Here is a 26,569-nt window from a genome sequence, read left to right on the forward strand (position 1 = left end):
ACTGAACATATGTTTTTAATTGACCCAAACCTTATTCTTGTCATTTAAATGGATATATTTTGTAGTTTCTATGTTAATATGAAGGAAAAGTAGTGATGATAAAAAAGACCAGTGTGGTTTGAATTAAAAAATTACATATGTTGCTTATGAATTCTTTATGGTATGCCTGACTAGGGGCGTAGTGAGGGCGTGACTAGGATGTGGTGGGGGTATGTCTTAAATGTGTCCCTTAGTTGTCTCAGAATGTTGGGCGGTAAGGTATTAGATAAGATAGTTGCACATGACCTCATTTTACCAGGACCACATGACCTCATATATTTATTTATTTATTTGTTACACTTCAGAGCCACTTTAAGTGATCAGTGTGCTTTTTATTCGCACAAATCCTTTAGTTAAATCACTCTGTCCCCTCTACTCAAACAGCAGCAGCAGCTTTTCCTCTCCTCCCCAGACCAGCCTTGTGACTGATGTGCTTTTAAGCTGCAGCAATTGATCTTTTCACTGCTGAGTACAAGCTCGTAAAATTAAGCGTGAACATTTGTCTTGTAATAATTTGCAGATAAACATCTGATTTATATCACAGCTTTTCTTTTTCTATTTCTCTCAGGCCAAATAACATCTTTCACATTGAATAATAGGGCTGCAGGAGATAAACTCTTATGCTGGGAATACACGGTTCGTTTTTGCCTTCGTTTAAACCTTCGATTCGTTCGGTAAACGAATCGAGTGTTGAAAACGTATGTGAAAATAGTCATAATCTCATTATAGTTTCGATTAATAGACCCCAAAAACGAACGACTAGTGATCGAACATGTTTGATATTATCTCTCTTTATCCATCTAATCGAGCCATTGGTAGGCTTGATGGCTGTTCAGATCGATTATATATTCGTTTATGCTAGTCCGTCCCTGTAAAAAGGGATTTTCGTTTCGTTTCTTTGCAGCCTTCGATCATTGGAAAAACGAAACCATCAGAATCGGAAAAAAAAACGAAACAGTGGGTGGTGATATTAACCGTATGATCGATTATTTCGGGATCGAAAAGGACAAAAGGCACAATCGAAACGAAGGTTTAAACGAAGGCAAAAACGAACCGTGTATTCCCAGCATTACATCTGGCTTTTGCCGAGAAAGGCAAATGAAGCCTTCAGTATGGTGTGATTAAATTGCTGGGGAGTGGTAGAGCAAACAATATTCAGGAAAAAGTGTGTGTTTTTTTTTTCTTTTCTGATCAAAATCTCCTCAAACTGGCAACTGAATGTCAAATTTACCAAGGAGAATTCTAATAGCTGAATAGTCGTCAGTGTATAGAAGCAAAGTTTGGGGCAAAATACTTGTTTCACGGGCCAAATGAGCTTTACTTTTCTCTTTGAAAGCAGCAGATGGGCGAGGCAGTCAGGGGTGACCACATGACACAGAAGATGCAATAGAAGCTAGGCTGCACTTCCCAGCATCCCTTTATTACAGTAGAAACCATGTGACCTGTATGTGAGGAGGCAGAGTTGTAGTTGATAAACTAGCTGGCAGCATGTGTAGGGCTAATGGAAGAGCGACGAATGGACAACGTGACACAGGACAGGTAATACATAAATGCACACGTATGTACATTTATTCACTGGGGGAACAGCACCAGGGGTTTTGTATCGTTCGTTGCCTATCCTGATGTCACTTGGCGTCACCACCGCATACTCTATCAAACACGACGGCCCAACCTCTTGCAGCATGTCCAAACGACATGCTCTGCCTGAAATTGGTTGCATCATCGATTGGGCGTGCACTTGGAGGGGGGTGAAGCATCCTCACAATGTATTGCTTCAAGTGATTAAAAAGCCTAGAAGCGGCCCTGAGCAGAGGGCGCGTGTACAATGGTCACCAAAACTGGTCACATGGTACACCTTAAAGTGGATGTGAGTCAGATGCAGATTAAGGCCTGGTGCACACCAAAAACCGCTAGCAGATCCGCAAAACGCTAGTGTTTATGATGCGTTTTTTCTTATTATTATGAAGCGTTTTGTGTAGCAGATTACAGATATTGTTACAGTAAAGCTGTTACTGAACAGCTACTGTAACAAAAATGCCTGGAAAACCGCTCTGATCTGGCGTTTTATCAAGCGTTTTGCGTTTTTCCTATACTTAACATTGGAGGCAGAAACGCCTCCGAAATACAAAAAATGCTGCAGCGCTGGAGTTTGCGTTTCAGCTAAAACCGACCCGCTCTGGTGTGCACCAGCCCATTGAAATGCATTAGCCAAGCGGATTTACAGGCGGATGCGGCTGGCGGATCGCATCCAAATCCGCTCGGTGTGCACTGGGCCTAAGAAGTTAGCTATGAAGTGGGAAGAGGCTTCCTGTGTCCTCCAGTTTTGGTTTTAGCTAGGTGCTAAGCCACTTCCAGCATTAACTGAAACCAGGGCTGGCTCCAGCCTCAGGGCGCAGTGTAGGAGTGGGCGCACAATTCATTCAGCTGTCATTCCAAATTGTGTATGAAGCAGAAAGAAATAAGAAAAGGGGATACATAGCAGTGACTGCAAGCCAGATAACTAGATATTAAGGTATTGGGGAGGTTGTGGGCCCTGTGGCCCTCTTAGTCTAATAGCAATCAGTGTGTGACGGCTGGGGTGGGAGGGATGGAGGGGCGCACTTTGGTGTCTCAGCCTTGGGTGCTGGAGGACCTTGTCCCTGCTCTGACTGAAACATCCAATACTACGGTATAATCATTTAACTACCGTAGTTTTTGTTCCATCTTTCTTTTTTCTCCTACACTACTGTAATAGACTGTCCCCCTGGCAATCACAGGAACCAAAGTCCTCATTCTCTTATAATTATGGCAGTGTAGACTCAGAGGATTGGTTAGCCAATTGATATGTATGTGGTGGCCTCATTCTAATCCCTAATGGGAACGTGTCCACATGACAAAAGAACGACATGATTAAGTAAAATTGGACTCCTGGGAAGTATGAGTTCAGGAAAAAGCTTAGAATGATGAATGTGGGCAGGCCAGGAGCACATAAATACAGGCACCTTGTCACAGGGTTGTTAAGCCCTGGTATTGTCCAGGACTCCATAATCCTGCAGGACTTTTACACAGGCTTACACATTGAGCGTCATTTGCACATTTGCCAGTTAAACGCACAAACTCAAAACAAATGAGGGACCAGCATGGCAAACAGAAACCAGTTATGAGGAGCTGCATAGCAAGAAAATAATGTATGTGCTTCTATGATGTAGCCAATAGGAACACAACACTGGACTGCTCCAGATGATTGCAGGTGGATTCAGAGCAGGGACAAGGTCCCCCAGCACTCAAGGCTGAGACACCAAAGTGCACCCCTCCATCCCTCCCACCCACCCCTGCCATCACACACTGATTGCTATTAGATTAAGAGGTTCCCCACAGACCCCAACCCCCACAACACCTTAATCTCTAGTTATCTGGCTTGCAGTCACTGCCATGTATCCCCTTTCTTTATTTCTCACTGCTTCAAACACAATAGGGGAATGAGTTGTGCTGGAGCCTCTCTCGCCTCTGCCTGGCCCTGGGTTAATGGATGCAATAGCTTTGATCAAATCTATCTTATGGTGGCCATACATGGTACAATAAAAACATTCAATTATCCTGTTTATTCGATCTAAATGATCGAATCGAATGAAAGTTGAAAATATTTTTTTTTCGATCAAGAAATTTGAACGATTATCCTGTTTTTTCGAGAAAAATCAGATCGGACATGCTGGAAAAATCTCTATATTCGATCTAACGGAATAATCAAACTAAATTAGCTAATTGAAAAAAAGAAAAATTGTACCATGTATGGCCACCTGTTAAGGTGGCCACACACCATACAATTTTTTAAATATCTGTTCAATTTAATAATTGCAATAAATTTTTCTGACTGATTGTAAAATTTCAAAAATATGACCAATGTACCACACACACGTTCAATTTTTCCCCAATTATGATAAAACTGATTGGAAACTCTGAGAAAATTGCTATGGTATGTACAGTATATTAATAAATTGGCAATCTAACACACACCATACAATCTTTAAAAAAATTGAAGAGAAATATCTGGCATTCCGGATCGATGTAAATTGAAAAAAACAGGAAATCCGATCTGATTTTTCAGTCGAATAAAAAAAGCTTTTGTGTGTGGCCACCGGCCCCGTTCACATTACAAACGCGGATGGCCACGCATGCGGAACGCCACGCATGCGTAACGCACACCATCCGCGTTTGTGTGCGTTGCGTGGCTGATCCCATCACTGAAAAGTGAATGGGACAGCCACGCGTTTTTACAAAAAATGTGTGCAGCATGCGTTCCCGGACCGCACAGGTCCGGAACGCATGCAGTGTGAACATCAGACATTGCACTCTATGCAATGTCTGATGTCGTGCGTGTCGGACACCTGCACGCGTTTCCAAAACGCGGCTAGAAACGCGTGCAGTGTGAACGGGGCCTAAGGCTGATTTCCCTGTAATTGGCAGTGTTTTGTTTTCATGCAGTGGCGTAGCTAAGGAGCTATGGGCCCCGGTGCAAGTTTTACATGGGGCGCCCCAAGCACCCTATACATAATAATTGATATGGCGCACCAAAACCTGCCAAGGATAACTACAGTGTCAGAGATACAAGAAGAGGGTGGGGAACAGTGTGCTAATTATTATTACTATTGAAAGTATCTATAGAAGTGATTATTATCAGCACAGGACCAATAGAGAGCTAATACTGTTGTTGAGGGAGGGCCCTACGGGGCCCCTCTGGCCCAAGGGCCCCGATGCGGCCGCTACCTCTGCAACCCCTATTGCTACGCCCCTGTTTTCATGGTGGAATCAGTTGAAAGTGAGATTAGCTTGTAAGATTTGGATCAGGTGAGCAGTGGCTGGGTAGTTTGCATTGCTTACACACACCTGCATATACTAATACACAAATATAACTTAATTGGAGGAAATTGATTATTCAAACTTTACTTTTAATGCATCTATTTAAATCAGTAGTTGCTGACTGTAAACATATGGTGATCAAATGGGGAAGGAGCGGGGTTCCTCCAAGTCTGTCCTAGTTTAATGACGTGCTAGGATAACTCCCTAGTCAGCTGCTGACTAAGCCAACTGGCTATTTGCTATGTGATATATGTATTGAATGTTGTATATATGTAAATTTGCACCAAAGCACTGTAGCACTCTAGCACTGGGCACTTTCTGTACCCCTGACAAAGCTTCCTGTTGAGGGAGTAAAACATGTAGGGCTGTGTGTGGGTAGTGTACATTTACAGAGCAATGTCGATTACGGAGTTATCCTAGCACATAATTAAGCCTTTTGGGACCGGCTGCCTAACCCCCCTTAAGGACCAGACTATTTTGCATGGAGGGGGAAGGGGGGCGTTGGAGGGGGGAGGGTCAGGCAGCTGGATCCCAAGTGTGGCTTGCTGGGCATGGTGTCTCCCCTGTAGCTAGGCATCCCCCCGCCCTGTAGCCAGCAACCTTTACTCGCCTCCCAGGCTCCAGTGATGAGCCGCTGTGGAACCCTCCGCTCTGGCCGGCATCCCCGCTTCTACTGCCGCTCAGTTCTGGGTCGCAGCTTGATGATGTCATCAAGTCAGGACCCGATACTTATGTCAGAGTAAGCGGGGATGCCGGCCAGAGCGGAGGGCAGTGCCGATCGCCAGAGGAACGGCAGGAAGGTGAGTTAATCCTCTTCTTTCCCACCTACCGCCGCATAACAGTGATCACTACGATCCGCCAGCGATCGTATGACCACTTAATCTCCCCTCTCGGGTGCACACGATCACGTCGGAGCGCTTCGATTTTTGCGGACTTTGAATCTACGTCCAGTCAGAGCAGCAGCACCACCTGCTGGACGTAGATTCGTACTACTTCGGCCCCCATTAGGTTAAATAAGGACAAACTTGGTGGACGCAGCTCCCTGACCATTGCATGTTTGATCACCATCTATTTACAGTCAGCAACTACTGATTTTAATAGATGAATTGAAAGTTACGTTTTAATAATCCCTTTCCTCCAGTAAGGTTATATTTGTGTTTTGGTTCACACTGCTGCGATGAGCTGCACAGACAGAGCAGCAGTTTTGCTTGATTTAGCAGAAATGCTATAAAGAGCCACAGACTGCAGTTCAAGTGCAACTCCACCAATGACATTTTGTTTTGATGCCATGCATTAAGTGAGATGGAGCATGCTGTCCTACATAGTCTCCTTTACTGTAAATTGGGCATGCTGACAGCCTTATGCCATACCCGCTATTACTTCATGGACTTTACGTTAATGTTAGATTGTCTTTGGAAACAAAATAGAAAATCACTTCCTGATTGATGTCAGAAAGTGAAAAAAATGGAATTGCTCTGCAAAAGAACTTACAACGCGCGTTGCACAAAATCGTAGCGCACAGTGCAGTGCCGGGGGGGGGGGGGGGGGGGAAGCGCACACAAAAATCTAAAATCGCTGGCGTCAGCGATTTTGATTTTAGATGCGAACAAAGCCTACAGCCTTGCATGCACGCTAGTTCTTAATAATACAGTAGAGTATGTTGGAACTTTAAGCAGCAATCATTGTTCAAGTCAGTTGTTCTTCCCCTTGTCCCTTCTGCAGACGACTCTTTTGTGCGCCATGCATCATAGCCCCCCCCAGCAACAGATGCATTGATCTGCTATAGCAGAGCATGACATCAGTACAATGCTCTCCGCCCAAACTGTCAACCAAGAGGTCGTTGTTTTCAGCCTCGTACACACACCTGATTTGAGTCGGCCGATAACAACCGTCTTAGCCGACAATCGGGCACGTGTACAGCACCCGACAACCACCCGACGCCCAACCCACGAGCAATCCACTGGACTGATCTACTCAACCCCAGTTATGCCCCCCGTTGATCCGATTGTTTGTGCCACTCTCCCGCCCGCCACATGACATCACGCATGCATAGTCCCTCTGCCCTCCCGGCAATCAACATAGCAAGTCGTCAGCTACACATCTGACGCGTGTGCAGCCTGACCTAGCTGTGTTGAGCAGGGGATGTTGGAGCAACATGTGTGTGACATCATGCGGCAGGCAGTGGAGCAGCGTGAACAATAGAATTGGCCATTGCTTGGAATGAGTAGATCCGACAGGTGAATCCCTTACGCATCAGGGGCTGCTGTACACATGCCTGATTATCGGCTGAGGCAATCATTATTGGCCGCCTCAGCCGACTTGAGTCATGTGTATGCGCTGTTTGTTGGAGAGTAGGATGATTGTCATGTTGCTAGCTTGCGCTTGCCCCGGGCCCTGATTATTATTTGGGTCCTGTATATAATTACACATCTATTGCTTCATCAGACAACTTCTCTTCTGTTGTTATCTTCTACACTTTATTAGTCTTGGGCTATAAATGGAAATTTTCCATTTGTGTGGAGCAAACTGCAAGCTAGTTATTGAATTAATCATTCTTCTATTCGCTAGAGTAATCTAAAGCTTTGATGGCCTATGCCATTTTAATTGATTTAAGGAGCAAAACACATTAACGTTTAGTGCCAACAGTTTATTTTACTTAGTAGGAGTAATTGCACTCTGTGTAGGAGTTTATCCCCATGGATTCTTATTTCTAGAATAATGGCAGACATAATTCTGCAGTATGAACTTTACAAGGTTTAGAGTTATTGCAATATTTTCTTTTTAAATGGACAATAAGCTTTGGCCCTAACCATGTTCCAGTTTATGTAGAGCAATAATCTCTGTTAGGTGAAAGGTAAATTGCACTTATTCTTACTGCTGGAAGGGAAATGTGTTTATATCTGAGGCCCCGTTTACACCTGAGCGCTTTGCCGGCGATTTCGGCAAAACGCTCAAGCGCTAGTGCAATAAAAACCTATGGGCTCGTTCTCACTTGGGCGATTTGCGTTAATCGCCTATGATTATTGCAAATCGCTCAAAAAAAATTGAATCTTGCACCATTTTCAGGCGATTTTCCGGCGATCGCGTTTAGTGCTACCATACACTGGTCAATTGTCACCTGATCAGAGAGGGATCTATTGACTGTTGAATCTGATCAGAGAGGGATCTATTGACTGTGCATACACTGCACACAGATTTTGAATCGATTTCAGCATGAAATCGATTCACAACCTGTGGAACTGCCGCTGTCCCCTGCCTCTCTGTCCCTACTTCCCTGACCAGCCGCAATACATTACCTGTCTGCTGGCATGAGTCCCCGGGTCCCCACATTATCTCAATTCTTTCACCGTCCTCCTCCATCTTCTCTTCACTTCCTGTCCCCTGTGACAAGGAAGTTCAAACAGTCGGTTGATCGGTCAACATTTGCGTAACTATTTCACAGCAGATTCGATCACAGTGATCGAATCTGCTGTATATCGGCAGGAAATCGTTTAAGTGTATGGGTATCTTAATACCAAAGGGGGTCGTCTTATACGCCGGGTGACATTGATGCCGGGTGATGTGCCCTATCCTGTTACCGCCTCTCCGATCTCGCTGCTGAGAACTGTAGCGAAGCAGCGCAGGCGCACATGTGCGAGATCTGAGAGGCAGAGAAGCAGGTAAATAGAATACAAGGGTGGGCCAGACGGGTGAAAGAGGCATGTTTTATGGGCACAGCGCGATCTATTCTTCCATACCGCTCTGATAAACAGGGAGACAGGGAGAGCTAACCAATCTACTTAGGGAGAGTTGACCAATCCAACCAGTCAATCGCCTATATATTGGATTACCACATAGATTACAGCACCCGTATCTGTTCATACACAGCACCAGTACATGTTTTTATTTTTTTATTCGGTGTGCGTTGAAAGAGGGGTAGTCTTATACGGCGAGTATATCCCAAACGCGCTATATCAACTGGAAAAGTTGGAGGGTCGTCTTATACGCCGGAATATACGGTATGTACATGCAAAATGAGTACCGCAGAAATTTGGGAGTAGGAAAAAGCCGCTAGTAGAATATCCATAAAACTACAGATATTCTATTATCTGGTAGTGGTCATTTTGATTGTAAAATCTTGGTAACGGTTACGATAGCCTTACCTCTACTGATGACGAACCCTAACTGCCCCCATAATGCCTAACCGAATCCCCCACTGATGAGTTTTCTAAACTCCTACCCATGTCTGACCCTAAGCATCCCCCTGCCACAAACCTGCCAATAACTGTGCTGCCTTCGCTGCTATACACAATCATTGAGTATTGTGGAAGTTTGGGTGCCCCATAGACACCCATGCTAATATTGGCTATTAGCCCAAACTTCCATGGCACTATTGTTAAAGAGAGTGATATGGATGTTTCTTTTTAAACAATACCAGTTGCTTGTCTGTCCTACTGACCTCTTTGGCTGCAGTAGTGGCTGAATCACACACCTGAAACAAGCATGCAGCTAATCCAGTCTGACTTAATAATAATAATCCAAACATTTATATAGCACTTTTCTCCTGTCTGACTCAAAGCGCTCAAGAGCTGCAGCCACTGGGACGTGCTCAGGAGGCCACCCTGCAGTGTTAGGGAGTCTTGCCTTGAACTCCTTACTGATTAGGTACTGACCCTAGCCAGGATTCAAACCCTGGTCTCCCATGTCAAAGGCAGAGCCCTTAACCAGTACTCTATTCATCCACTGCATAAGAGGAGAGCGTGGCCGCAGATCGGTCGGACTTCAGTCAGAGCACCTGATCTGCATGCTTGTTGAGGGGCTGTGGCTAAAAGTATTAGAGACACAGGATCAGCACAGGGGCGTACCTAGAAATCCCCGGGCCCCCCTGCAAAAAAAAAATCCTGCCCGCTCAGGGACTTTTGTGGGGCAGGAGGGGTCGCAGCATAAGAGGAGAGCGTGGCTGCAGATCGGTGGGGAGGGGGGACATTCCCCCCTCACCTCGGGCTCTCCTTTCAGCGCTCCCCCTCCTGCAATCATTGGTGGTGGCGGCGGCAGGCTGAACACATTACCTCCTCCTCGCCGGAGGTCTTCCGATCTCTAAGAGCTTCATGCAACTTCCTGTGTAAACAGGAAGTTGCTCTTAGAGATCGGAAGACCTCCAGCAAGAAGTAGGTAATGTGTTCAGCCTGCTGCCACCAATGATTGCAGGAGGGGGAGCGCTGAGAGGAGAGCCCGAGGTGGGGGGGGGGGGGGAATGTCCCCCCTCCCCACCGATCTGCAGCCACGCTCTCTTATGCTGCGACCCCACCTGCCCCCCAAAAGTCCCTGAATGGGCCCTAGGGGTGCCCCAGGCCCCCCCCCCCCACCGCGGCAGCAGGGGTCGCATCCCCTATTGTTACACCAGTGGATCAGCAGGAGAGTCAGGCAACTGGTATTATTTTAAAAGGAAAAATCCATATCCTTCTCAGTTTAGGTTCCCTTTAAACATCCGTATATATGTAGTCCAAGTGAATGGCACCATTAATCCCCACATGAGGATATTTACAGTTAGTGATCAGGAAAAAAATAGATTGCACACTATATAAATCAGGCCAATTTGTGGCTCCTTATACTCTATGTAGAATCCGCAGCAGCGCAATTACTCTTCAATCTCACTGCAACTTAACTGAAAGGTCGCAATGCGCCCATAAGGTGAGGCATACAGTACCATGCAAGTATGACTCACTTCCAATGTAAATGTGCACGTAATCCTACTGCATCGGAACTTGCCGCACCACTATCATTGTGATAGGACTATCATTGCATTTGCATTTGTCCGATGCGATGCAAAGGCCATGGTGTGAAAGGATTCATTTGGTGTGGAGGATTCATTTCATGACAATTAAACAATATAAGCAAATATATAAAACATAGTATGTAAGCAAATATATAAAACATAGTATGTAATCTCCTATTTTCCCCAAGGACGCTAAGTCTCAAAACATGTTAAACTCAGAGATACATTGCACACTTATGCACAAAACTTATCGTCATTTAATTAAACAACGCAATCTACCCAATTATTGGTAGATATGACTCTGACTCTGTTGCGGATACTCGCCATATATGTTGCAATGATCTATTACAATGAAACCGCTTAATGGCCATTACTGGTTGTCGCAGAAAATCCATATGCTTCTGTTTAAATGAAGCTTCAATTAATCAAATAGCCAGATTAAATGGAGGTCATGACCTTTCTAATCTAAACTGACAAATACTGTTAACCTGAAATACTTCTCTGCTTGGGAGGACAGCAGTTCTGCCAAGCTTTATCTCTTCAACATTTAGCCAATGATTGTTATACAAGGAATGTCCAGGGATTCCACTCAGTTATGTGGATTGAACAGTTTATCACCAGGACATAGGAAGACATAAAGAGCAGTAGAGATTCTTCATGATTTATATAAACAAACTATTACATTACAATCCTTCATTGTTCTGAACATTCTAACCGGATGCCAGGAGAAATCTGATACATAACCAACACACACACACACTCACACACTCTCTATCTCTCTCTCTCTCTCTCTCTTGATATGAGAAACATTTTATAATATAGCAGAATCATTTTTCCTGTGGTTCAGTATTCCTTTATTGATGATTAAATACTGATTGGCATCAGAGACACTGTAGAGCAATAGCTGGAAATTTCATTTAAAATTGCCAGCCTAATTATCGTGTTTAGTGCTGGGTGCACACAGGCTACCCTCATCAAAATGCCTGGACTCTTATCAAAATGCTTGGAGCTGTTTCTAGGCAATTGATAAGAGGTTGGGAACGCAGATAGTGAATGGTTAGGGTTAACCCCCTAACTCTTCGCCAAGAGCGTTTTCTATTGTCAACTGCTGCCTAACCACTAAAAACCAAAGTGTTTTATTTCATTAATGAATTAGATTCTTTAAAACTGCTGCTCTGTAAACCAATAGGGATGGAACTATACTATTCTACTGTCATTAGTGAGTACCCAGCCTTATGAATGTCTTAAGGTTAGTCTTTAGTTTATGCCGTATTAGATGTACTTATTGATGTACTTTTATACTGTGAAATGCCCTTCATAATATACCTACAGCTACGACCTATACAAAATAAAATACTCCACATTAGGGATGGTCAATGAGATGCAAATAAATCAGAGTTGGGGAAGGATTAATTAAATGTTGTATGCAAATTTATGCAGCTTGAAAATTGAACATTCGAATACTAATCAAAAAGAACACAATTGGTCCATTTTCATGCTGAATACATTTGCATAATACTGAATCCGCTTTAGAATTATTAGCATCTCAGTGACCCTCCCTAATGTTGAGTCATATAGCCACAGCTGAGCTCTCTGCCATGCTGATTTCAATATGCACAGCATTCATCACGGAGAGGTAGTTTGAGAGAAGTGGCCAAAAAAGGAGGACCTCTTACTAAGCGCTGACTGGTTATTGTAATGAATACTCTGCACTTTGGCATCCTAGTGCCCAGGAGGGGATGTGGGCATTGAAAGATCTACGTACTACCTGCTAGAAGATCTCATATTCTTCGAGTCTAAAGCTGCATACTCACCGCTCGATGGGTCCTGTGACGTCCCCTTGACGGTCGCTAGCAACACCTCTTAAGCGCAAGGTCACGCAACGTACATGGCGTGAGCGAGACTTCCAGACATAGCGGTGCTTTGCGTAGTGTTGTTGGAGACCTTAAAGATCTGCCGTGTCGGTCTTTAGTCATCGCACAACACTATGCGTCGTTTGCAATCGTGCTTCTGTACCCACCTAGCGACGTCGTGTAAAAATCGCCGGTCATCTGGAAAATCGCTAGGTGGGTACATAGCTTTAGAATAGAGGAGCACAGATTAGCCACTAATGGAATTTGGTAATTTTCATTGCCAGGGAATAGTTTTTAGCAAGCAGAGGTACCTCTACTTGGGGTCTCATTTATAATCATTAATCTATCTAGTGTCAGTGTCACACCTAATGTTTATGAAGTAATGTTTTAATATGGACATTGCTCAGTAGCAAAGCAAATCATAAGTCCAGGTTCTGCTTCACTCTATAAACTTATAAACATGTCCTTCTTTCTAAAAGCTGGAAAGAATTTAGACCCTGTACTCCTCTGACTAGCAAAAACACAGAGGGTTGGAAATGACAGGAGAAGTCTAGGAACTAGAAGAAAAAAAGACATCCCCTAACTTAGCCAGATTTTAGAACTAATTTTTAAAGGAAGGTGAATTCATAATACCGCAACACAAATCGTATTATTTTCAACATGCCTTGGATGCCTGTAAAAATATGCAATGACAAAGCTTTCCTAAGGTGCCCATTAACGGTCATTTTTTCACTAAATGCAACCTTTTTTATGCGATTTGAACAATCGTAACTAATTGGAAGGCAAGTATCGATTGTTCACATTTAGTGAACGATTCTTTCTTCAAATTCGATCGTAAAATCCAAGTTTCGGATTAATTTTATCCTATTTAGCAATTGACCAAAGAATCGTTCCTTAAACTGCAAATTTTCTATACAATTCAGTTGTAAAAATCACATCGAAAGATTGCATTTGGTGAAAAAAATTATAGAATTAATGGGTACCTCTAGAATGATCCAGATGCTCCCATCTCCATGTGTCTGCAGCTGCTATCTTGCTTGTCCATAAAATATGGCTCCCAATCTTACATCCACTAGAGTGAGCAGGTTCATAGAAAGGTAGATGAGTTTCGCTTCACTGTAATGGAGATGTCTAATATTCATTCACGACCCGCCCGCTACCTCTAGTGACTGGAAAATAGTGAGCTGCCTTTGATCAGCAATAGGGCCACAATCTGTATTGTGAAGAAGATGGAGAACATGTTACATCATGAAAATGGATGGTTGTCATGGAGTTTTGTCTTAAGGGCAGGTGCTTCACACAGAAATTTTAAAAGTGCCATTTAAAAAAAAAAAAAAAAAAAAACTGGTAAGAACATGCTAAGATCTGCAAAACTTAAACACCTATTGGCATTCTTTCCCAAAACTTGTATTTTTATTCACCATTGTTAATATTTAAATAATTACCTCAGGGAAAAGGTACTCTTGAATGAAGAGGCATACACCTTTTTAGAAAACAGTTGTGCCTGTGTATTCTTCTACGCTGACCTTGGTTTCCTGAAATACATGAAACACACAAAATCAAGAGAAGTCTGAAGCAATTGCCATTATTATATAGTTCTTTTTTTTTTTCTTGTGACACTTTAATCAGTTATGGCTTATACAAAGTATTTATTCAAAAACAGGCTTTCTCAACCAGGGTTCCCTGAGTACTCTGCAGGGGTTCTTTGGCATTTCCCCGATCGTGGAGGAAGTATGACAGAGCACATTAAAATAGGGGATACTGTAAAAAGGAATAAATATTGGGGGTCCAATTAATAATGAGCACATTACTAAAAAGCACTAGAGTAAGTGGACAATATATTAAGGGCACTGTAATGGGGTTAGTGAAATAAACGACCACTCCTACTTTTAAAGACCATGCTTCTTGCAAAAATAAAAGATCCAAAATTATTTGCAGGGTACCTCCAGGGTGAAAAGGTTGAGAAAGGCTGTTCAAGAAAATGTATCTTCACTTTTTTTTTCTGTTAAAACAAAAACAACTCTACCACTAGTAGTGGATTGGTAAAGAGGTCCTTAATGCTGGGAATACACGGTTCGTTTTGTAACTGATTAGATGGTTCGATAGATAATTTCCGACATGTCCAATCTCTCGATCTTTCGATTGTTTTGCCACTCGATTTCTGATAGAAGTGAATGGAAAAAGATAAGAAAAACGAGAGAGAGATAAAAATCGAGAGCTGAATCGAGAGCTGAAATCGAGTGGCAAAAACGCAAGGCAGAAACAAACCGTGTATTCCCAGCATTATACTCTGTCTCATTTCACTTCTGCCTTGCTCTGCTCTACCTAAATCCAAGAGGAAACCCTTGCAGGTCACATTCTTCCTGGTAGGTCTTCAGCTGAATCAGTCTCCAGTGGTTTGCCTGCGGTTGCCGCTGGCTACCTGATTAGGAATGTGTAGTGTTTGAGGTCTGTAATACTGTTTTCATTACTGGTTTCAAGGTTTGCGCCCCCACCTCATTCACCTAATCCTTTTCCCCCCATTCTATAAAGCATGCTTTTCTGATGCTTACCCATAACCGTCCCCTACAAAACAACACCTTCCTGTTGAAAAGCCCTTCTCTGACACCTAATTATATTCTCCCCGAAAACAAAAGCTCTTATCCTACTGAAAACCCCTTTACTTATGTGTAACCTCCTTGAACAACACCCACTTTGTGACATATAGACTTACATTTCTAACCCTTACTAATAAAGCTATCCTCCCTGTACCTTATCCCATAAGGCCCAACACTAACATCCCAAATGGTTGCCTATTCTGGTGGCAGAATTGTAACTTGCACAGAATTGTCTCTCACACACAAAATATCTATATCCACTAATATACAGAAGGCAGATCTTATTGGAATGGTACCATGGGCATAACTACAAATCATGGCGCCCCCCAGCAAAACTTTTATGGGTCTCTATAATGTTCACAACCCTTCCTTTGCCTCTTCTTGGTGACCCTCACAGCCTGGGGGACCCTCTTACAAGGCTCATAAAACTAGTGTGGCCATAAGGATCTTCAGACCTATAACAAGTGTAGCCACAAAAACACCTGATCTGGAATATCTGAGAATTATGTATAAGCTTTCATATTTCGCTATGATGGCAGAGCTGTGCGAACCCGTCAGGAGCCGCTTTCATTGGTCCTGACCCTGTCTATCAATGTAAGCCAATGGGATTGGCTTACAGTGATGACGGGGTCAGGAGCCAATAAAATCGCCTCCTGACCGGCTCACACAGCTCTGCCATCATATAGACGGCAGGGCAAGTGATCCGCGGTGGGGAGAGAGCAGAGATAAGAAGATCAAAACAGAGCTTCGATTTCAATCATCAAGATCCGGAAGTGGTTAGAAAGTAGGGCAACCCAGATTAATATTTGGTCAGAATATCAATCAAACATTTAGAGAGCAAGTGTGTGTGTGTATGTGTGTGTGTGTGTGTGTGTGTGTGTGTGTGTGTGTGTGTGTGTGTTTTGCAGCCTGTAACATTATTCAATTGAATTTCTCATGGCTTTGTACTGTATCGGGATTAGGAAGTACAAAGCTGCTGTCAGTGGTGTATTCTTCAAGATTTCAGTAAGTAACCAATATCAAGAAGGTATTAGACTTACTGTAAACTGTAAAGTATGGGTCTAGTTTCATGGTTACTCATACCAGAGAGCATGGAGATTTTGAATTTAACAAGAATCCATTAAGAATGTCAAGTCCTTCTTGTTTGATAGGTGATTGTTTTATCAATCACCCATTGATCAGGTGAAGGCATAAGGGAAGGGAGCAGGAGCAACAGTATGCAATCAACAGTGAGGAGGCCATAGCTATCAATCCAGATTGATTCTTCCCATTCCCAACAAAGTGCCTGTCATCTTATACCTTTAGTTAATCAATGCTTATACACCTAGACCGTACACAAAAAGTATTAGCCTTTTATGAAGGAAGTCTTTGACTTGTACCTACAAAATATGTTTCTCCAGATCTGATTTGACTTTGTCCTTATTTAAGATAAAGTCTTAACAGTAACTCACACTCAAGGGCAATCCATTTACCTTATTATGCAGCTGCTAGTAAACCCTCATATTTTATAAAGAGGAATGAGGGCCAGCCAGTGCCTTAAGGCATGTATGGTCACAGCACATTTCTGCTGAAGAATACATGCCCTCATGGCTATTGTAATGACTTTACATGTCAGGAGCGCCCTTTATGGGAAGAAACTCAGCAGTCAGTTGAAAAATGTTTGATGTTTTGTTTTATTCACATTTTGCTGTCAGCTATATATTCCATATATACAGTATATTCGTACTTAAAAGGGAGATTGCAAGAAATAAGACCCCTCAGGTTATATTGCAAGTGCTCAAAGGGGTAATAGGCCTTTATTGGCTAGATGGATAGCTATGCAGATGGAAGTTCCTCTTTGAGCTGCTGATTTCAATCTGTGTTGAAGTCTTGCTTTTGTATTGGGTCTCCCATTACTATTTGATATGCACAGTTTTAAGACACCTTTGTTAAGGAAAAGTCAGTTCCAACCAGGCAAGAAGACATTGAAGCCCCCTCTATAAATGCCTCCTTCCTCCGCACTCACTATATTGTTATGCAGAGTATGGTCCTTGTATTGCCTCATTCATCATGGTGAATATCACCAACAGTCAGCACAAGGCCTGCAGCACAGGTGTTAGCCCCTATGAGGCTGCTACATTTGTTTGACTTGATAGGCTGGGGTCATTATTACTTGACAATTGTGTGCAAGTATTAACACCGCACCATTCTACGGGTTTTGACTAAAGTTGGCCATACACTTTCAAAGCTCTAAACTTGGTCTGTTGGACGACAGTTGGGCGTTTGTACGCTGGCAAATGACAAGATGTCCTACTAAGAGCAGGCGGTTTGCCCGATCCAACCAGTGGAACAACCCGCTCAACCACCGTGCAGGTCGGTCACATGTGTACAAGTCATTTGAACGACTTGTTGTTCTTGAATGCGGACATGTTTGTGCGCACACAGTATTTTAATGAGTTGGTTGTTTAGTTGATCAGCGCTTGTGTATGTACTTGTTGTGTAAACAGATCATGTGGCTAATCATGTTATGCGGTTGGTCATGCATTAAGATGCACATGTGTAAGAGCCTTTAGATGGCGACCAGATTCGGCGTACAAGATAAATCGCCGCAAGGAGTCTTGGGCATAGGATACAGCCGATATATGGCTTATCCTGCTGCTGCACAAGTCCCAGTGGCGTTAATTACTATTTATCCTCCAGGTCCACGTGGATGGTGGGGAATGATGTCATTCGGCTTCCTGCTATTGCTGGTGGCCGAATTACAGTGTTTTAAAAGTAACTTCGATGGCACCGAAGTTACTCACTGTGTGCCGCTATAGCCGTAATTCCTATTACGGTTTATTGTGGCGCCGGCTGCACCCAATTCTCCTGCGCTGGATTCCTTGTGTTCGCCAGATTCGATTATCAGATAGATCCCTGTCAGATCAAATCTGATAGGGATCTATCTGATATGTGCCATACACTAGGAACAGATTTTTAATAGATTTCAGTATAAAATCTATTAATCTATTAAAACATAATGTTGCCCTGTTCAATCCTGTGCACCAGTATGGACCTGTCTGCCGGCAGTCTTGACCCCTCACCAACTGATATCTTCCATCTGGAGCGATCAACCATTTTGATCAATTTCAGCGGAGAATTTCTAGCAGATTTGATTATTTCAAGCAGATCGGGCTGATCAAATAGGCTGGATATTGACAGAAAAAAACGATAAGCGTATGGCCACCTTGAAACCTGCTTCTTAAATATGTTGGTTTATATATTCTGTTCACATCTAAAGTCAAATAAAGTCCTCCACCCTCTCCATACAACAGAATAGGCTGCCTGACTGAGATCAAGCACATGTTTGTACAGGATATAATAAGGGATGTCTGGCAGGTGAGCTTTAGGATTGGAACTCTACTTACCGCAGGTAAAAAGAGTAACACAAAAATCACCAGGAGTGCCTATAGTGTAGTATTTCAAGGCAATGAGATATGTATAAAAATGGCTACTACTCACAAACATGGGTTGCTATAGGCAACCACAATGTCAGGCATATGGAAGGCTATAAGTTCCAAAAAAATCCACAAGAAAATCCCTGCGCTCCAATCCTGGGTTCAGAAAGTTCCACCAGTCTTTGCAGTCTTTATGATCCTAATGCACAGCTCAGCTCCAGCACTCTGGGATGTGTGCAACTTCAAAACAAAAACAAGGAGTGCTCCATGGTGTTGGCAGGCTATACACATGCTAGCTAGATTCTCAGCTGAAATGGAGCCTATCTATCTTTTTGGCAGCAGATAATCATTCCGAACGATAGCCTTGTAAACACATTAGATTATCTGTGGCCCTTTGAATGAATAGAACATCATCAATTGTATTGCAAGCAAGACATTTCAGACAGTTTCCATAAAAATAATGAAATCTGCTGATAAATTCCCAGGAACATTACTCCATGGCGCTTATTCAATTAACTTTTTCTCCTGAGTTTTCTCCTAGGAGATACTTTTTCGACTTCTTTTTAACATAATTTTTCAGCACTTTGCAACTGAAAAAGTCCCCAAAAAGTAGCTGAAGAGAAAGAATGTTCTTGTTTGCTGTTTTTTGTAAAAGGCATTTATTGAGATAGTGTGAAAATATCACTTAAGAGAAAACGCAGGGAAAAAAAGTAAATTGCCCATGTGTGGTCACACTTAGCAGCAGAGGATTAGTTTAGCACAACAACCAATGTAGTAGCTTGTGTTTAAAGTGAAGATGGCAACAGAAGCCTCCATAATCTTCTTACTACAGCTTAATGCTGTGACATAATGGTCACACAGCCAGGTGCAGCAATCTGGTGAGGCAAATATTGGAGATTTTAGTAGGTCTGTATAGTATGAAGATGCTTCGAAGCAATCTACTGATTAGTGTCCTGTTGTAACCTTCCACCATAGTTGATATGAGGCTGAAACAACATAAAAGTAAATAAAAAGACTGAGGAGCTGTTTCACTCTTTTTCAGCCTCACACTACAAAGTTTAGAATGTGTAGTATGAAGCTGAAACAAACTGAATATTATTTCAATAGATCCCTTAGAAATTCTGTCATGCTATGTGTACAAGTTATGTAGGGCTATTGCCTTGACTACTAATGCAGAAGTCCTAATAAGATATATAGTGTACCACTGTGTGGTCTGTTAGACCCCCATCAGTGAAAATTACTCCTATTGTTAAAGGCCCATATGCAATTACATTTCTCCAAGGTGATATTTTCAAACTTATCAATAAAATGCCTTTTAAACCACCAGCAAGTAAGAAAATACTAAGAATATTTTGATAGTACTTACCTATTTTTGGATTTTTTTCAAGTCCAAAGTGCCCAAAAGTTATTCTAAAAAGAAGATGACAAATGGGCCCATATGCAATTCACTTTTTCTGCTGAGTTTTCTCCTAAGTGATATTTTCACACTTTGATATAAAATGCCTTTTAAACCACCAGCAAACAAGAAAATACTCAAAATAATTTTGATAGTACTTTTTAACCAAGCTTTGGGTACTACTTCAGTTGTAAAATGCTTAAAAGTTATCATAAACAGAATACAGATAACTCAGGAGAAAAAAAATCAATTGCATATGGGCCATTATCTCCTAGGAGGAAACTCAGGAGAAAAAATGAATTGCATATGGGCCATTATCTCTTAGGAGGAAACTCAGGAGAAAAAATGAATTGCATATGGGCCATTATCTCCTAGGAGGAAACTCAGGAGAAAAAATTAATTGCATATGGGCTAAAGTTTCATAAATCACCCACACCAAAAGAAAACATTACCCTCCTCCAAGGGCTGGCGGCCTGGTGCACACCAAGAGCTGTTCTGAGCGTTCTTAAAAATGCTTGCACTTTGAAAAGAGCTTGGCTAATGTATCTCAATGGGCTGGTGCACACCAGAGCGATTAGTTTTTTCCCCAAACTCGGGTCCTGCAGCATTTTTGCGGATTTCTGAGGTGATTCTGCCTCAATGTTAAGTATAGGAAAGTGGAAAGTCGCTCTGAAAAGCGCTAGATCAGAGCGATTTTCTAAGCGTTTTTGTTACAGAAGCTGTTCAATTACAGCTCTACTGTAACAGAAAATAACATATGCTACACCAAAACGCTCCAAGAAACGCTAGGCATGTGTAGAAAACCGCTCTGCACATGCCTAGAATCGCTCTGAAAAAAACACTTCAAAAAGTGATGAGCGTTTGTGATTACGCTAACGTTTTTTGGTGTGCACTGGGCCTAACACTGTAGAAATAAGCTTCTCATTTTTAATGAAAACTTCAGTTTGCTTGCATTTATAGGCTTCTTTGGCAAAACCATCATAAATGAAAGCTGATTTTTTTTTTCAACTGTAGGTTTGGAGAGTAATAAACTCATAATTCTATTAGTTTATGTAGTAAGTATACACAATTATCAGGCCCTTCACATGCAAAGCTCTTTGTACTTTAAATTATGCAAATCTGCATCTTTATATACTTCTAATTAAGTTTATTAGCTGTGGAGATCATTTCGTTCATGCAGTCATTTATCTTGTTTTACTAGCAGCTCTGCCAGCCACTTCAATGAGCTTGGTTTACTAAAGCCTTCGACACACGTCAGATAAAAGTTGTTTCAAACATTCGAACAACAATCAGTATGAAAAGTGTGGCCAAACGACATTAAATGACAACAACAAATGGCCGATATCGCGTATTCATGCCGATCCAACTGGCAGATCGATTCTGACAATTACTGGCCAGATACTGTATAGTCGGATGATGTGGGTGTGTATAATGTCATGTGTAATGACATTCGAATGACATTTCGTCAAACTAGTCCCAGAGCATGTGTGCATATGCATAATAGTTTGGAATGACAGTTTGTGTATGCAATGGAGTTTGTGGACTGGAGTGTGTGAATGCAACGTTATCTAATAACTTGGATTTCTTTTTGCAAGGTACCTATTTAAAGTTGCTCTTTTGTGTGTAATGATTTACATCTCGTTTGTGTACAGACATTAAAGCCTGGTACACACTTTCAATTATGATTGGCCAATCGCTGATCAATTTTACTACCCCCCTATAGTATAAGGGTCAACAGATGTCGAATACTGAGCCGATTGTGTAGAGAAAACCTCATACTACATGGAGGTGGTTAAATTGGTCAATAATTGGCCAATCATAATTTAATGTATGTACCAATCTCTAGGGTGTGTAAACACATCCAATTTTACCACTAGTTTACCTACACAATCTGTTCATAGTATTCAAAATCTATAGGCCCTCATACTACATAAGGGTGGTAAAATGTGGCTAATCAATGGCCATTCAAAATTACATGTGTGTAGCAGGCTCAAGACATCAGTAGAGATCGCCAAGCATCTCCAATGAGTATAAACCCTGCCCTGGGTCATACTGGAGCATAGCATGGGTTGCATTGGTAAATAAAGTATTAGTGGTATGATTGCTGTTGGATGCAGACGTCCACCATGACAACTTTCTTTTTTTGTTTGCTTGCTGTCATGGATTTATTAAGCACACCCTCTTTTGTGGGTGCTGCATGCAGCTGAAATTACACAACCACTCATGCTCATGTCTATCCGCAACTCTGGCTGAGGGCTCGTTTCCACCATAGCGAATCCGCATGCGGCGCCGACATGCGGATTCGCTTGGTACATTGAAGTGGCCGGGGCTGTTTCCATATGTGCGGCGTGCGGGAGCGATTTGGCGGCGGGCCAAATCTGCACGACGGGACCCACAGAATTCGCCTGCGTCGGGAATCCATGCGAATCGCCGCTAATGTATTTAATAGGAAAAACGCATGCGTTTTTTACATGCGTTTTTACCCGCGATTCGCGTGCGATTTCGCACCTTTTTCAATGTTATTTTGCCCTGGCAGAGTCATGGTAAATCGCGGGTAAAAACGCATGCAGAAACGCATCCGCATGCGTTTTTACAAGCGTCGGGATGCCGGCGAAATCGCGTCGCAACAGTGGAAACGGGCCCTGAGATCTGATGTGACCAAGGCAAGTTGTAATCCTTGGGACATAATTGGTCCTACACTATGGTAGGGATACTAGACCAGGACTATTGCAGGGACCCATTAGTGATATATATTATTCAGAGTGCTTCTAATAATTATTCCAGGTTTGCTGGATTACTTGTGATGTAGGTAGATGCTTGGAGATCTGTTTAAATGCCTTAAAGTACATTCAGACATCCAATTTTGATTGGCCAATTTAACACCTCCATGTAGTATGGAACCTTTACTACACAATCTGTTCATAGTGTTCAAAATCTGCTGGCCCTCACGCTACATGGAAGTGGTATAATTGGCCAGTACGCACATATACTGGTACACACCCTGGCTGGACTGGCACACACAAACCGATCCATTCAGGCAATCATTCTGGTTGCATTCCAGAACAGCAATTGAAAAATCAGAAGCACCAAAACACCAGAAGCCTGGTACACACTTTCAATTATGATTGGTCAATCACTGACCAATTTTACCATGTCCATGTAGTATGAAGGTTTACCTCCACAATCTGCTAGTAGTATTTAATATTTGTTGGTCTTCAAACTACATGAAGATGGCAAAATTTGTCAGTGATTGACCAATCATAATTGAAAGTGTGTACAAGGCTTCACTAACCGTGTACATTTTTTACTCAAAAGTTCAACCTGGTGCTTTGTAGCAAATCGTTAATCAGTGTGTTTAGCAGCAACAATTATTGTAATACCTCCTGGCAAGAAAATACTGAAGATTTCCAAATTCGAATCTAACGTATATGGCCACTGACCTCTCTATATATGCTAGTTTTCCATTGCAAATTGCGATTTTCATCGCAAACACACTGCGACATGACTGTGGTGTTTCCTATTTCCACAAAGCATTTTTTTTCTGCATTTCAGCGCATTTTATTTTTGTGTGATTGCTCATTTTCACAACGCTGTTGCCTTTGTATTTTACCGATCATTGATTAGTAAAAGCAAGCTTGAAACAGTGAAATTGCAAGAAGATTGCATTGCTATGTGATTTTCTTGTGATTTCATTGATGCAAATGTAGGAAAAATGCATCAGGCACCACATTGGTGTTTAGGGCTAAAGCCCCGTCTACACGAAGCGATGTTACTTATCAATCGAGCCGCTGATGCGGCTCAATTGATAAGATCCGACGGGTCGGATCTTGCACACCGCCGATTCCCTGCTCGTTCCCCACGAGGGGACAATGGCAGGAAATCGAGTGGAAGATAAGCGGCGCCGGGCGGGGACGAGGGCGGATCGAATCCGGCGCACGCGCGGTGAGCAGGAACGCGGCAGGTACGCGCAGGGATGCGGAAGAGGCGATCCGGCGGCTAATCGAGCCACCGGATCACCTTGTGTAGACGGGGCTTAAAGGTGGCTACTAATGATACAATCTTTTTTTTGTCCAATTTCACCATTTCTATGTAATGCCTAACGTATCTATTCTATATATTCACTAAGTTTACCCTTTTGCTCCATAGATTTGGTAAGATTGGGCTAAAAAGATTGGATCATTAGTGGCCACCATAAAACAGATCCGACTTAATGGAAATGGCGCAGCAAATAACGTGATAATTGTGACGCCCTTACATTTTGCGGATTTCAAGTGATACACAAAAAATACACCACAGCGCATACAGCGGAAAACGGCACAGTATTTGCTGCTTCTTCAAATGTTCTATTTGTAGAAGTCATAATATATGTACTCAGCTTATTGAAAAGTATATAATTCCTTATTAAGTCATTTCAGTAAAAATACAGAAAATAATTCTAGAAACCAAACAGTCAGTTAAATACCATGTGATAAACAGCGAGATACCAACAGGATGTTACGGTGATAAAGTGTATAGAGCAGAATCAATACTGTCCAAAGTTTGCTTTAAAATAAATACAGTATAACAGTAGTAATATTGAAAAAAAAGAAAAAGAAAAAAACACTTACCTGGTCTCTGCCCGCTAACCATAAACAGAGTCATCAGGATGACCAATAAAACGTAAAATAATTTCCAAAGCTGCATTTTGTAATTCTGGTTAAGGCTTTCCTAGTGAAATTGGAAGCTGGCGTATCAAGTCCTTGAAGGCTGCTTTCATCTACTCTGCTGAGAGTGAAGTGTTTGCAGCATTCCCTGCAAGGTTAATGATCACAGAAGACAAGGTACAGTGCCTCCCACTTTGTGCCTTTCCCTCTCAGCCACAGTGTGCCTTGTTCCTACTCCTTCTGTCCTCCAAGTTTTCTTCAATAAATACCAATCCCACAAACAAAAGGGAACAGTAACTCCTTGCCAGTGAATATAGAAAAAAGAGACAAAGAAAGGAGTCCTCCCTTTAAATATGTGTCCAGGGGGACCTATGCAAGAGAAGTCATGATGCTTGCACATTTGCAACTGTTTAACCTTCCATCTCCCAAAGTGGAATCATGTGCTGCAAAGCAATGGAAATGACAGGAAGTACCTCTATTGTCCCCATTTTGAAAGAACTCTAAGCACACACTTAAAACCTGCAATATGCTTTGTGAGGGGACTTGCTGCTCCAATGATTTATCTTTTACTGGCCGCGCTGCAAAGGGGCATTGACTGAAAACCTATCGGTGGTCTTTTGAACCTAATCCATGGTCTTTGTGAGTGTGAATAGGTGTTGGGTCCAACCTATACAGAACTGAATGGCAGATTCACTGACCCAGTGATGGTGGCTTCTTTCTACGCTGACATGTCTTCCGTTAGCTGAAAAAAAGAAAGTTTTCCTCTAAATTGGAATAAGGATGCTGGGACTGAGCCTCCACAGGTGTCGTATGCTTAGATGGCATATGCAAGTGCCCTGCACATCTTTGCACTTTTTCATTCACAAATAGAATTTCAAGTGCTTTGCAATGGCTTTGAAAGTAAGGAAGAAAAGTGCGTCAAAAAAGTGTGCTGAGGTGTTGAATAGATGAGCCGATTTAACTAAGCTATAGATTGCCTTGCCCGGTTGCCTTATGGGGAACATGCTTGACTTGCAGTATCCACTGAATGTGCTTGATAAAAAGAAAGCAACTCTTGCAAACTTAATGGATTATGGACATTTGCATCTTAATACAAGGCTAATTACATGAAGCAGTACAGAGGGTACAGCTGCTAGAGTTCCTGGGTGGCTCCTAGGCTGTTGTATAACTGACACCACAGCAGTTACGCTTGGGGAAACAGCATGGTTTTCTCTGAGCTTCCGAGGCTTCAAATAACACCTGATGTTGGAAAGCATGACCACAAGTGTTTCATGCAGAGGGACATGTTGGACATGTTGTTCCCCTATAACAATGCTAGGGAACCTATGGCTCGGGAGCCAGATATGTCTCTTTTGATGGCTACATCTGGCTCATGGTTTGGGGTTGATTCACCAACTTACACTTCTCAAGCAGCGCAGCTTAGTGTGGCAGTGGAAGTAAAACTTTCAAAGAAGGCACACTACTGCTGTAGCATGCACTACTAACTTACTCAGGCTCCCCCCAAAACGAACAGCTGCTCCAATTGTCCCACTCTAGACCCTGTCAGATCCAGTGATTTTGTAGGATGAGATCCCCACATTTTGATTGGCTAAATAGGCTGCCTGTCCCTTGACAGGCAGCCTATTGGGCCAATCCAAGTGTGGGGATCTCGTCCTACAAAGTAAATCAACGCCCAAGTCAGCTAGCTAATTGTAAAAGCTGTTAGTTGGCATTTCTCCTGTCTGGCTCTCGGAGATATTGCTAATGTTGCTGAAACCCAAGAGAAGCTGAAGACGTGTCTGACACTTCCGCTGCCCAGAGGATCAAGTGTGTACACATCACCATGGCAACAGGGGCGCGAGCCTTCTGCTGCGCATGCGCACTGTCCCAGTTTGAAACATATTGTATGCCTCTCACAGAATTACATTTTGAAATATGTGGCGTTTATGGCTCTCTCAGACAAAAAGGTTCCTGATCCCTGGACTAGGTTCTCAATGCTTGGTACACGTATCCCAGGAGGCACCTTAGCAGTGCCAAGCGGTACTTGAACTTGTC

At 42.6% G+C, this 26,569-nt stretch overlaps 1 long non-coding RNA gene across 1 annotated transcript; it reads right to left on the reverse strand.

Moving 5' to 3' along the window:
- Nucleotides 1-13,926: 13,926 nt before the first annotated feature.
- On the reverse strand, nucleotides 13,927-25,675 carry LOC137546657 (uncharacterized). The gene is made up of 2 exons (XR_011026316.1): nucleotides 24,500-25,675; nucleotides 13,927-14,018 (listed from the first exon to the last, which is right to left on the reverse strand). It is a non-coding gene; the product is annotated as an uncharacterized lncRNA (long non-coding RNA).
- Nucleotides 25,676-26,569: the final 894 nt, after the last annotated feature.

Source organism: Hyperolius riggenbachi, chromosome 1, assembly GCF_040937935.1.
Source record: "Hyperolius riggenbachi isolate aHypRig1 chromosome 1, aHypRig1.pri, whole genome shotgun sequence".
Classification (NCBI taxonomy): domain Eukaryota; kingdom Metazoa; phylum Chordata; class Amphibia; order Anura; family Hyperoliidae; genus Hyperolius; species Hyperolius riggenbachi.